General features: G+C 44.5%; 1 non-coding gene across 1 annotated transcript; it reads right to left on the reverse strand.

The window, feature by feature from the left end:
• Positions 1-1,687: 1,687 nt before the first annotated feature.
• Positions 1,688-1,818, reverse strand: LOC148094151 (small nucleolar RNA SNORA44). The gene has a single exon (XR_015716509.1). It is a non-coding gene; the product is annotated as a small nucleolar RNA SNORA44 (small nucleolar RNA).
• Positions 1,819-9,753: the final 7,935 nt, after the last annotated feature.

The raw sequence follows: 9,753 nt of genomic DNA on the forward strand, positions 1-9,753 counted from the left end.
CTAAATGGCAACCATCCCCACAGAAGGAACTTCTAGAGAAAATAAGCAGATGACCAGGTTAGAACAAACCAGTAGAGAAATCTGACTTCTTCATTCAAAAACTTACTCCAAGAATTTGGCTGGAGAACATAGTAGAAGCAGAACCACCCCAGAATCATAGAGCTAAGAAGGAACCTAGAGATCATCTAGTCTTTTTTTTTTTTAACAGAACTAGGATCTACTGGGGGGGAGGGGTAGACATGATATTTCAAGCCAGAGAGGTAATAGATAAGGTCCAGTAAAGGAATTTCTGATCCTGACAACCCTAGCAAAGGACAAAGGAGGCTTCTGACTTCTGCAGGATCAGAGTCCTGAAACCAAGGGAATTCATTTACTGAAATCCCAGATAAAACCGAACAAACGCAGTCCCTAACTCTGGGACACAGAACCCTACCCAAAGCAAAATAGAAATGGCTGTGTCCCAAGCAGGACAGGAGAGTTCTTTAGCATCCAGGAGGAAAAGTAGCTAACAGAACCTGTTCTTCCCAGGGCTGGAGGTGACACAGAAAGGAACAGAAGAGAGGAAACTCACAGCTGGGCTCAGTCTTCTTGGGGCTTTTGCATGCTCTGGGAAAGCTCTGTCCACAGAAAAAGGTCAACAGCTTGAACATAGTCATAGGGTAAGAGTTATGACAAGCTCTAAATAAGAATGAGATCTCTTGGCCCTGGCCGGGTAGTTCAGTTGGTTAGAGCATCCTCCTGATACACCAAAGTTGCAAGTTTGATCCTCCGTCAAAGGTACATACAAGAAACAACCAATGAACACATAAATAAGTGGAGCAACAAATCGATGTCTCCCCCCCTTCCTCTTTCTCTCTATAAAAAAATCAATTAAAAAAAAGAATGAGATCTCTTTTCATTCAGAATTCCCTTTGTGTGTCTCTACATGTATATTTCTCCCTTCTGCTCAGATAGCATTTGCTTTAAGACAGTGATTCTCAAGGGTGTGGAAAGGGGGGAAAAGGCAGAGCAGATTCCCTGGGTAGGCAAGAAAGAAGGGGGTAGAGAGCCTTTATAGTTTGTAGGATTACCTGGCTGGAGTGACTCGGTTGGTTGAGCATTGGCCCGCTCAGGGATAGGTTGCTGGTTCTATTACCGGTCACAATCAGAGAGCACACAGAAGGCAACACATCGATGTTTCTCTCTCACATCAGTGTTTCTCTCTCTCTCTCTCTCCCCCTTCCTCTCTCTAAGCATGTCCTCAGGTGAGAATTTTAAAAAAGGAAAGAAAATAAAAGAGATTTCCCATCTAACTCTGATATGTTCCTCCTTTGCCTCTTTGAGAACCACTGCTCAAGAAGTTACCCATGCCCTGGCCAGGTAGCTCAGTCGGTTAGAGCATCGTCCAGAAATTGCTGGTTCTGTCCCCAGTCAGGGCATATCCCAAACTCTTTGTCTTAATCCACTCAGGATATTATAACAGACTATTTTAGACTGGGAGGCTTATAAACAACAGAAAATCATTTCTCAGAGTTCTGGAGGCTGGGAGTCCAAGATCAAGGTGCCAGCAGATTTGGTATCTGGTGAGGGCTCACTTCCTGATTCAGAGACAAACATCTTATCACTGCGTCCTCACGTGGTGGAAGGATTGAGAGAGCTCTCTGGAGTTTTGTTTTGTTTTTTGTTTTTGGAGGGGAGGGGTTATATATATTATAGGAGAGGCAAGCGGCAGCTGCAGGTATTATGTTGACAGGAGCTGTCAAAGTCTCTCCAGGTTGCTCTCCCATGCAGTTGAAGATCCCATGGCTACAATCGGCCACAGCTCTCGGAAACAGGCTGTGGAGTCTCTTTTATAAGAGAACTAATCTCATTCATAAAGGTTCAACCCTCATGACCAAATCACTTCCCAAAGTCTTCACCTCCAAATACCATCGCACTAGGGATCAGGTTTCAACATATGAATTTTGGGGGATACAAGCAGTCAGTCTATATAGCATTCTTCAATTAACCTCAAAATCACTTTAGCATCACACCCAGAATTCCATGTTATGTGAGTACCTTCAGAGAGATAGCATGATCCAAACTAAATCTTCTCTCTTCTGAAATAAAAAGGATTATTACATGAAAAAAGTAGTCCTTGATTCATTAATTCAATTAGTCAACAAGCATTGATTCAAGACTATAATTCTCTTTTCTCTGCTATAACAAATTGCCACAAATTTAGCAGTTTAAAGCAACACACTTTTATTATCATACAGTACTAAAGATCAGAAGTCCAAAGTGGGTCTCACTGGGCTAAAATGAAGGTATTGGCAGAGTTGTTTCCCTGGAGGCTCCAGGGAGAATCCAATTCCTATCATTTTCCAGTTTCTAGAAGCTGTTCATATTTCTTGACTCATGGCCCCCCCATCTTCAAAGCCATGTCCAGCAATATCAAAGAGTCCTTTTTACATTACCTCTGATTTTCCCTCTTCTGCCTTCCTGGTCACTCATAAGGACCCTTGATCACACTGAGTCTACCAGAAAACCTAGGATATGTCCCCAAATCCAGTTCAATTGATTAGCAACCTTCATTCCACCTGCAACTTTAATTCCCTTTGCCATGCAACCTAACATATTTACAGGCTCCTGGGATTAGAAAGTGGACAACTTGCCCTAGACGGTTTGGTTCAGTGGTTAGAGCATTGGCCTGCAGACCGAAGGGTCCCAAGTTCAATTCCATCCAAGGGCATTTACCTCGATTGCAGGCTTGATCCCCGGCCCTGGTCAGGGCACGTGCGGGAGGCAACTATTTGATGTGTTTCTTTTACATCAATGTTCCCCCCCCCTCCCTCCCCCTTCCACTCTCTCTGAAAAGCTATGGGGGGAAAAATTCTCTGGTGAGGATTTAAAAAATAAAAAGTGGACATCTTTGAAGAGTCATTACTCTGCCTACCACAAAGGTTATCACAGTCTGGGTAATATTCCAGAGGCTGCTCCAGAAAGCAGAAGTAGGGCAGTGTGTGGCAGTCAAAAGTGCTTAGTTTGTTATTTATGTAAAGTATACCTCAACTAAGCTTTATAAAGTTCACAGTTTGACATTTAAGGCCCTCCATAATCCCAATGTCACTGGAAAGCGACCAGGCCCAGAACAGGTCTGCCCCAGGGCAGCTGATAATGTGTGAGTTCTTGACTTCCTGAAGGAAAGATTTCACCAAACAAGTCCAGGTGATTTTGAGAGTACATTTGTTAAAGCTGGGAGCAGTGAAACAAAGGGCGGGCTTAGGGTAGAAGAAGCAACTGGAGAGAGCCTAGGCTGGGCTGTGTGAACTCACTGAGAAGTACAAGTCACAGTGAAAGAAATGAGGCAAGGCAGGGCTGTTTTGAGCTCACTGAAAAGTTTGGACTAGAAAAAACAAGAGAGGGCCAGTTTTGGCTCTCTAGAAACGTTATGGGAAAGAAGTGAGCTACCACAGAGCTGCTGTTAGCTCACGAAAAGTCAGAAAAGGGGGCCTTGGAGACAGGTTCAGGGGGTAAGCCAGGATGAGCTACTGCTACCCCTTGTCCCCCTGGTTGCAAGTCCTGTGGGAACCCTTAGAGTTTAGGAGAGTAAACTTAAGATGCACTCCTGAGAGGAAAGAAAGGTGTGGGCGTGCTCCAGAGAGAACCAGAGCTGGGTCTTTGTCTTGAGAGTTACCTGTTTTCTAAAGGTGGGAATTTTAGGGGAGGATTTCAACAGAATAATCATCAGTTTTGTGCTTTATGAGATTTATTCCCCTCACTTCATCAATCTTTGGGTATGGTTGGCACAAATGGCAGTAATTGGATTTCTGTTATTTATCTCCCTGAGTAAGATGATTTAAGCCATTTACTCTCCAGTTGGGAAGGAAAATGTTAAACCATTTACTCTTCAGTGTTCTTTGTTAGGAAAGATAGGATTTTGCTATTTACTAGATGGTTACAAACAGTTGGCCCTTTAACTATTTGTCTCAGTTTCCCTATTCCACTTGTCCCGGCTTACTAGCCTGTCTCACTCATAACAGTTATGGCTACCACTTTTTAAGAGTTTCCTATGACTTTATAAAAATTACCACCAGTTGTCCTCACAAGACTCTGAAGTAGGGGATTCTCTATTTCCTTTCTATAGATGAAACTAAGGCTCAGAGAGATGAACTGAATTGTCCGGGCTCACACTTCTAGTCGGTGGCAGAAGCAGGACTGCAGTTAAGTCGTTGTGAACTCTACACCTGTGCACTAACCCCCAGCCTCTTCCTTCAGCACACCCTCCACCCTCTACCAAAGCAGCCCGTGCTCCAGTTCCAAAGATGGTGCTCCCAAACCACCATGCACCCTCCCGCCACGACATCTCCAAAGGATCCATTTCAAAGCCATTACTACCAACAAGCCTTCCTGGTCCCCTCACCCACAAGTCCTTGCTTCTTCTTGCGGGCTTACATAGTCCTACTAATCACTTCCAACAGAGCAGTTTCAATCTGTGTGCTAAAGGTTACCTTCCTTCATTAGAGTCTAATCTCTCTGAAAGTGGGAGCCCTTTCTTGCCCATTTTTGTATCCTCACGGTGCCTTGTCAGTTCATTGAGCGTTATGCATTCAGAACTGTTTTTTTGAGGTACTGTGAGGCAACATGGCTCTGTGAACTGACTCTTTAGGCACTCCCTCTGCTCCAAATACATAGCAGGGATACATAAAACATAAAAAGAAAACACCAAAATGATAGTACGGATCTCAAAAACCAATATTATCATCTCTGTGACCCTGAACTAAATGGAAACACAAAGTCATGAGCAGGACTGAAGTCTCAAGGCTTCAAGGATCCTAGCAGATGCAGGGGAGGCAGGCAGGCACTTAGGGGACAAAAAGTGCTACAGCCTAGAGTCAGGCTCAGGACTTGAAGCCAGGGCTTGGGGCAGTTTCTCCACTAAGGAAAAGAGACTGACAAACATAGCTTTTGACAGCTGCCAGAGATGTAGTTTACTTGGGTTATAAAGAAAAGGTTTGTAGCCCTAGCTGATTTGGCCCAGTGGTTAGACCGTCAGCCCACGGGCTGAAGCCTCCTGGGTTTGATTCAGGCCAAGGGCATATACCTGGGTCACAGGCTCGATCTTCGGCCCTGCTCGGGACTAGTGCGGGAGGCAACCAATCGACGTGTCTCTCTCACATTCATCTTTCTCTTTCTGAAAAAATATCCTTGGGTGAGGATTTAAAAAAATAAAATAAGATTTTCAAAAAGGAAGAAGGCCCAAATAAAAGTAAGGAAGGGTCCTGGCTGGGGAGCTCAGTTGATTAGAGCATCATCCCAATATGCCAAGGTTGTGGGTTCAATCCAGGGCAGAGCACATACAAGAATCAACCAATGAATGCATGATTAAGTGGAACAACTAACCAATGTCTCTCTCTCTTCCTCTTTCTCTCAAAATCAATTAAAAATAAAAGTAAGAGAGGGAAGCAGAAGAGGCAAATCTCGGAACATATGAGGCCATCTTTTTTGTTTTTAAGTCACCGTGTAAATACAACTAAACAGGAAGCTCTACTCTAGAATTTAAAACGTTGAAATACACATGGCACTGGCTGGGTAGCTCAGTTGGTAAGAGCGTTGTCTGGATAGGCCAAGGTTGCAGGTTTGGCCCCTGGTCAGGGCACATACAAGAATCAACTAATGAATGCATAACTAAGTGGAACAATAAACCGATGTTTCTCTCTCCTTTCTTCTCTCTCTAAAATCAATAAATTAAAAAAACATTTTTTTTCTTTTTTTTTTAAAAATATATCTTTATTGACTTCAGAGAGAGGAAAGGAGAGGAAGAGACAGAGATAGAAACATCAATGATGAGAGTCACTGATCGGCTAGCCCGCAACCCGGGCATGTGCCCTGACCGGGAATCGAACCTCGATCGCCTGGATCCTAGGTCGACGCTCAACCGCTGAGCCACGCCCGGCCCGGCTAAAAAAATTTTAAATAAAAAACACATGCCATGTATCTGGGAAAATCGATCCAGAATGGCCAACAGAGAGACATGGTCTGCTGAAACTATGGGACTTGCGGCTCACTTGGTTGGGCATCATCCTGTGCACCTACTGTCTGTCGCGCTCCTTAGCTCTTCTGGACAGACTGGGGACGCTTTGTTTCCATAAGGTGAGCTCTCCGGGCGTAAAAACTTCAGCTCACAGTCTCTTTTTTTTTCCCCTTCAGTTTGGCCAAGTCAGTCCTTCGTGAATTAAATTTTACCTCCGGAAGAGACAAACAGTTTTAACAAAAGCAGCGCCGGCGTTGGGTGGCAGTGGAATGTTTCCAGGGCGATGGGAGGGCCCGGGGAGGGCCCCGTGGGGGACCCACCCTGCAGACGCCTCCAGTCGCTCGCCCCACCCGGCGGGGAGGCGTGTGCTCCCCCCTCCCCCGCCGCCCGGGCCCCGCGGCTCCGCTCCGGCCTCGCAGCTGGGCCCCCGCGCGGCCCGGACAAAGGCGCTTGTGTCCCCCGGCTCTGAGCCTTTCCCGCTGGCCGCCGGGGGCCCGGCCCGGCGGGGACGCAGCGCAGCCGCGCGGGACCCTGCGTGTGGCCTCCGCCTGCGGCCGGTGCGCGGGCTGCAGTCCCCCCAGGCGCCGCGTCCTCGAACCCCGGCTCTGACCCCTGTCGGAGCCTCCCCCGGGCGACCCAGCGGGTAGACAGTTTCCAGAGGCAACCGCGTGTCCCTCCCAGACATTTTTAGCGGGTTCAAGCAAAAATCCGGGCGGGAATGTAAAATTCCTTTCACCCTTTTCAGGAGCCCGGGGCTCCCTCCCCCCCGCGTCCTCGGGAGGGCCCCGCGCAGCTCCTCTCCTTCCCCTCCCCCCAGGTAGTCAGGGGAACTGGGAACCGGGGGAAGAAGAGGCGTGCCTAATATTGACATAACTTGCCTACACGCCAGGACTTATGAAATAAATATTATTTTCCCATTCTCTCTTTCCATTCTTAGAAAACTGAGGTCAGAATTTTTCCCCTCTGTGCCCTAGGCTGTGGTTAATAACTTCATCCACCAAATTCTCCAGTTATAAATTTTGCTAGACTCTTCCTTTCCCTTAACTCCCCTATTCATTTAATCAGTATTATTCATTGTCTACTATGTGCTAAGGTGCTGGAGATACTGTAATGAATGAAGCAGACAAGAGAACTTACATGGGGGGAAGGGGGTGACAGTCACAACTAATTATTATAATTACAAAAGGGGACTGAGAGCCTGCAAGACAAATTCCCCAGGTGCTAGGCGAGGGGAAATGTGTCTAGAAAAACCCAAATACATATGTGAATATAGTATATGACAAAGTAATATATAGAAATACATAGAGATAGATTATTCAAGAAACAGGAAAATATATGGTGTTGGGACAATGGATAGACATTTGGAAAAAAAGAAATTTATATCCATATCTCACAAGATACATTTTAGATGACTCAAAATGAAACACTAAAAAATAAACTTTACAAGCACTAGAAGAATATATAGGTTGTTAAACATAATCTCAGAGGCCCTAGCCAGTTTGGCTTAGCAGTTAGAGTGTCAGCCTGTGGACTGAAGTGTCCCTGGTTCAATTCCTGCCAAGGGTACGTACCTTGGTTGGGACCACCAAGATGATGTGTCTCTCACACCGTTGTTTCTTTCTCCCTTCCACTCTCTCTGAAAAGTAATGGAAAAAATATCCTTGGGTGAGGATTAAAAAATAATAATAATAAATAAATAAACTGACATCATTAAAAAGGAGGGGAGATGCATATGTACAGCTAGGGAGGAAATCTTCAGAAGGTAGAGGGCTCTGTAGGGTGTACTGGATTCGAATTACATATATAAAATGGAAACAATAACTGTACCTAATACACAAGGTTGCTGTGAAGATTAAATGAATTAAATCCAAAAGTACTTAGAACAATATCCAGAATATATATCATTAGCTATTTATTTATACGTATTGTTAATAAAAAGAACAAAGGGCAAAAGAGCATGTACAATAATTTTTATTAAAAAACAAGTATATGGGTAAAATATGGGTCTTGGCTCTGAATTCTTTCCTGAAAACTTCACCATAAATCAGGAACAGTGGTTGCTTCTGGGGAGAGTAACTGAGGGGCCAGGGGCGAGGCAACTTATTTTCACTGTGTACCTTTCTATACCTTTTTAATTTTTTACCATGGGCATTTGACATCTGTGTGAAAAGATAAATTAATTTTTTATTTTTATTTTTTATTTATTTATTTTTAAAACATATTTTTATTGATTTCAGAGAGAGGAAAGGAAGGGGGAGAGAGAGAGAGAGAAACATCAATGATGAGTCATTGATCAAGCCCACAACCCGGGCATGTGCCCTGACCAGGAATCGAACCCTGATCGCCTGGATCCTAGGTCGACGCTCAACCGCCGAGCCACACCCGGCCGGGCTAAATTAATTTTTTAAATAGAAAAATATCAGTCAGAAACATAAAGAAAAGGTAATTAAATTTTTTGAGATGTAGAAATCATGTTCCAATCTTTTCCAATAGTGTTATTTTGTTAAAATGATTAGATATTGTAATCACTGAATGATTTTTCAAAAACTTGCTATACAATAGTGCTTGCACCTCAAAGTGTGGTCCTCAGACCAGCAGCCTCGGTATCTCCTAGGAATCTGTTAGAAATGCAGAATCTCAGGCCCCACCCCAGAAACTACTGACTCAGAGTATACATTTTAACAAGATTCTCAGGTGATTTGTCTGAAAGATCTCATTTGAGGTATAAAAAACACTGAGCTAGAAGACATAATAAAAAACAAAGAAACACAAAACAAAAACACTATTCTACTTTTGTCTCTAATCTTTTATGCCCCTCCCCCCCACCACACACATCTCAAAATTGCCGTGGTTAGATGATCCTGGAAAACAAATTGCTGAGTGAAAGAAGGCAAGCAAAATATCCAACCTGTATGATTCCACTTATATGATCTTTCAGAAGAGCTACATTAATCATGGTGTTAGAAGTCAGGATAGAAGTTACCTTTGGGGAGTAGGGAGGAGATAGCCATTGCAGCAGGGTCCAAGGGTTGCTTTTGGAGGGCTGATAATGTTGCTGGTAATTTATATGTTTGTAAAAATTCTTAAGGACTATACACTTCTGATTGGTGTGCTTTTTTGCGTCTTATATTTCAATAAAAAGGTTTTTAGTCCTGGCCAATGTGGCTCAGTTGGCTGGGCGTCATCCCATGCACCTAGAGGTTGCTGGTTCGATTCCTTGTCATGGCACATGCCTGGGTTGTGGGCTCAATCCTGGGTAGCTGGAGGCAGCCAATAGATGTTCCTCTTTCACATCAATGTTTCTCTTTCTCTCTCTCTCCCTCTCCTTCTCTCTCTAAAAATCAATTTTAAAAAATTAGGAAAAAAATGTTTTAAAAAATTCCACTATTATCACCTACCTCAAACCCCTTGACCATGCTTGGGGAGCAGAGGGAGCACAGACTCCGCTCTTTGACTTAGTGGGTTTGGAGCCTGGATCTGTGGTAGGCATTTAGCCAGACATGAGCAGACCAAGGGTGATGGGCCAGGTACAGAAGGTCACCAGGGCAGAAAGCCCCAGGCGCCTAGCAGTTGTAGGGTGGGACCTTGCCCCCAGGGTAATCTTTCCTCTTCTGGCATATCACTGGTCACTGGGTTTGGACCTCCTGACCTTTCTTCCCTAGAAATAATATCTAGGCCTCCATTGTATTTTAGCTCTAGGCCCAGAAAAACAGACCAGCCACCCCATGGCTGACCTCAGGACCAACTGCATTGGATAATGA

This window comes from Miniopterus natalensis, chromosome 1 (assembly GCF_054644295.1).
Source record: "Miniopterus natalensis isolate mMinNat1 chromosome 1, mMinNat1.hap1, whole genome shotgun sequence".
NCBI classification, from domain to species: domain Eukaryota; kingdom Metazoa; phylum Chordata; class Mammalia; order Chiroptera; family Miniopteridae; genus Miniopterus; species Miniopterus natalensis.